The 4231-nt window shown below is 37.4% G+C and overlaps 1 non-coding gene across 1 annotated transcript; it reads right to left on the bottom strand.

Moving 5' to 3' along the window:
- Positions 1-210: 210 nt before the first annotated feature.
- LOC141636315 (small nucleolar RNA R71) lies at positions 211-317 on the bottom strand. Its single transcript, XR_012540935.1, has one exon. It is a non-coding gene; the product is annotated as a small nucleolar RNA R71 (small nucleolar RNA).
- Between the last annotated feature and the right edge of the window lie 3914 nt (positions 318-4231).

Here is a 4231-nt window from a genome sequence, read left to right on the forward strand (position 1 = left end):
TCATATGGAGACTTTTTGTGACTATTGTGATGCGATTTCTCAAACCGGAGTTACTCAGGACCAAATTCGATGGGTCTTATTTTGTTTTCTTTGATTGGTTCCGCAAAACAGTGGTTGAAGAGCCTAGATAAGGCTACTCTTGGTATTGACTCTTGGAAGAAATTGGCACTTGTTTTCTACAAAACGTTCTATCCTCCAGAGAAGACTAACATGTTGAGAGCCCAAGTCACCGGGTTCAAACAAAGGGATAAGGAATCTTTGTATGAAGCATGGTAGAGATTCAAGGATACTTGTCGATCTTGTCCACACCATGGACTTAGCGAGTGGTTCCTTGTACAACAATTTTGGAATGGTATATATGAAGACTCCAGAAACATTCTCAATATGGGATCAAATGGTATGTTTACCGAAGTTGATGATAATCAAACATGGAACAAGATTGAGGAAATGGCGGTCCATAACTCACAATATAGTAGACCTCGGAAGGCTACTAGAGGAGGAAAGCATGAAGTGGACTCTTCATCAATTCCAAGTGGAGTATGTGAGAGTTGACACCATTAATTTAACGTTTGACAAGGCTATGTCTAAACCTGAAGAGGCCTCCAAATCACCTAAGCAACATGTTAATGCCATGGTGGCATCCTCATCAATTCCAAGTGGAGCATGTGAGAGTTGTGGAACTTTGGGACATAACCAGAGTGAATGTAGGGGAACAAGAAAATGCTCTCCAAGCATACAAGAGTGGTACCCCTTATTCCAACTATTACAATGAAAACACCAACTTCCATCCCAACCTCTCATACAAAGCCAAAATGTTCAAAACCCTCAAACAATATACACCCCACCTCCAATGAGAAACCAAGCTCAAAGACCCTTTTACAAGCAAAACCAAAGTTATCAAAATCAACCTCCATACAATCAAACAAATGACCAAGGTTTTGATGTTCAAAAAGCGGTCCTCCAAATGCAAAAGAACCAACAAGAATTTTTCACTCAAATGCAAAAGGATAGCCAAGCAAAAGACATCACCATTAACAGCATACTAGCTCACACAAAGATGTTGGAGACCCAAATGTCTCAATTAGCATCTTCAAGTTCACGAAGACAAAAGGGGCAATTGCCACCTCAAGGTAATACCCCAAGACAAGACTCGGTGAGTGCCTTCCATTTAAGGAGTGGTACAATGTATGAAGGGCCGAAGTGGCCCGTTGATAAAGATGTTGTGAATGCTAGTGACAAGGAAAGAGTTGTTGAAGACTCTAAGAAAGAAGAAGAACCCACCACCATTCAAGAAGTTTCAAAGGAGAATGAAGAGAAGGCTAAAGAGAAAGAGCCTATTGTGATTCGGCTTCCATTTCCAAGTCGTCAAGCTAAGCCTAAGTTTGATGAACAACTTGGGAAGTTTAAGGAGATTGTGAAGAACTTGGAAGTCTCAATTTCATTTACGGAATTAATCAATCATATTCCGGCCTATGCAAAATACATGAAAGATATTCTTACAAAGAAGAAATCCATCAGGAAACTTGAAACTATTTCTTTCACTAAGGTGAGTAGTGTCATCCTACAAGGAAGTTCACCTCCAAAACTAAAGGATCCGGGAAGGTTCTCTATTCCATTTACCATTGGCGATACCACGATCAACAAATCTCTATGTAACCTTGGGGAAAATGTGAGTGTCATGCCATATTCGGTGTGCAAGAGGCTAGGAATGGGAGAGCTTAAGTGCACTAATATCACGCTTCAAATGGCGGATCGTTCAACAAAGACACCTTTAGGGGTATGGGAAGATGTGCCGGCAAGAATTGGCAAGTTCTTCATCCCGGTGGACTTTGTTATTGTTGATATGGAGGAGGATTCCTACATTCCTATCATTCTAGGAAGACCTTTCTTACGCACTGCGGGAGCGGTGATTGACGTGAAACATGGAGAGCTCACACTCGAAGTAGGAGATGAAACAATTACTTTTAATCTTGATAAGACAATGAGAGCTCCCCGACTACATGAGCCATGTTTCATGGTTGATCTTTATAGCCGAGAAATGTAGGAAATCATATTTTAAATATCACATATTTTGGTTTAATGTTTTCGTCATAAAAACATAAGGATCTTATGCATGCAAAACAAATACAAGAGTAAGGAGAAAAACGGTTCATTACATTTGATATTTCGGATATTTTGGGCACAAGTGAAGTCTCCTACCACACTTGTTCTTGAGATTTCCATGTGTTAGGATGATCCTACAAATACTTCAAGTATAGAAGCCACTCCTCTTGATTGCACCCAAGATTATCCCTTATCTCTACTAAATAATATGTGCTAGATATTTGTTTAGTAGTTTACCTTAAAATTGGTTACTAACACTCATATATTACACTAATAATATTAGTAATTTGATTGAACAATTTTGATTGAATCTTCTCATATTTTAGATGAAGATTAAAGAGAAGAGAGAATAATGTTTAAACCTTTTGCATGTATTTTGAATGGACAAGTATATTGAATGAGTAGTGAACAAAAGTCCTCTAATAGTGGAGGAGGTGTCACGGTTCAAGGAGGGATGATGACCAATATCTTGTCCTTCACTTTTCCTTTTGTTCTTATCAAAACCTTAGGCATGTAAGGCTAGGTGTAGACTAGGCATCATTAGCTTGTTTTATCTCATAAAATAATTTACCCACTAACACCCATCACTCTCATTATTTCGGTCAATGTACCATAAAATGGACTACCATTTTATTTTGTCAATTTGTCATTTGTCACACAATATGTCACATGTAGTATGCTACATGTTATTAATTAATTTTAATGCACATTTATCACATAAATATCATTTTATAAATTAATTAAATTACATTCAACAAATTGACTAGTGATACTTGATCACATAAATAAAATGGGCCATTTAATTATAATTCACAACATCTTGTAATTATAATTAACCTTTCATTATCATCTCTATTGTTTCACAAACAATAAACAATTTTAGTAATAAAATATTTCAATTACTAAAATAAATCTTATTTAATCCCATTATAAGATATCAATATTCTCTCTCTCAAATTGAATTGTTCAATTTTAAGGAATTGATTAACTTGTATCGTCATAGAATTAATCAACTTTACAGATTAGGGCATCATCCTTTAGGTGTGACCTTAAGGGATCAACTGACCACCACCGTCCCACGACAGTAACGTCAAACTCTAGCAAGCCAATCGACGTTACCGATTAATGTTGATCAGTTGACTATATATATAATGAATCATCCCTTACGTATTCTTAAAAATGAGATTTAAACATGTGATCATCATGATCGACAATTGTGATCGCATTATTGTCGGGGACACTCCAACAATCTCCCACTTGTCCTCGACAAGTGTGCTTCCCCAATTGTCTTGTCCTATTACTATCTCCCACTCAACACAAGGTGTCTTTCAGGTCGTACTTGCAAGTGATCATATCGAGAGTGGTTTCCTCGATCTGGAGAATAACTGATTTGACCGGAATTATCTACCATAGATACCATCCGAGCGTGGCCACGCATTTCTTTCATTACTCCCCGAGTGGCCCTGAGATATTATTTTAAGCCTGACAAGGGGGTGGATAATTCCTATCGCACTATTTCCTTCGATTAGCCACAGCCACTATAACCCAAAATATGCCCATTTGACCCCATTAACGAAGGTCGTAGTAACATAAATCAAAGCTAATCTGAAATTGTGTCATCTTAGGCGAACAGTCTTTTGTCAAAAGAATCGACTCATTAGAATACTATACTAGCTCTCGCCATGAGCAGGCTATATAAATTTGCCAGAACTCTATAAGCGGTCACTGCCCGACAAAGTGTTCCTAACAGTCTGCCTATGTGATCGACTAGTCATTTCACATGACTGTATGGCACTGAACTTGTCATCAATCACAATACAATCTAGTCACTTCAAGACGTCACCTCATAAAAGTGACTATGGGGGAATACTATGTTAATCCGGGTTCACTTTAACGGGGTTCAATATCGTCATACAACCCGTTTGGATGTAACAAAGTATAATAAAAAAGTTTTAAAGTAAAACTCGAACGACAAATGCGATTATCACATATGAATAGTCAATGCTTGATTATTATTTCATATTCTATAATCTAATTTGATCTTATATGTAGTTGTTCATCTCAATCAAATTGAAATGACATGACTCATCATGTTAAGCCTATGAATAGGCATTGTAAGTAGGTCTTA

Source organism: Silene latifolia, chromosome Y (genome assembly GCF_048544455.1).
Source record: "Silene latifolia isolate original U9 population chromosome Y, ASM4854445v1, whole genome shotgun sequence".
In the NCBI taxonomy this organism is placed as follows: Eukaryota; Viridiplantae; Streptophyta; class Magnoliopsida; order Caryophyllales; family Caryophyllaceae; genus Silene; species Silene latifolia.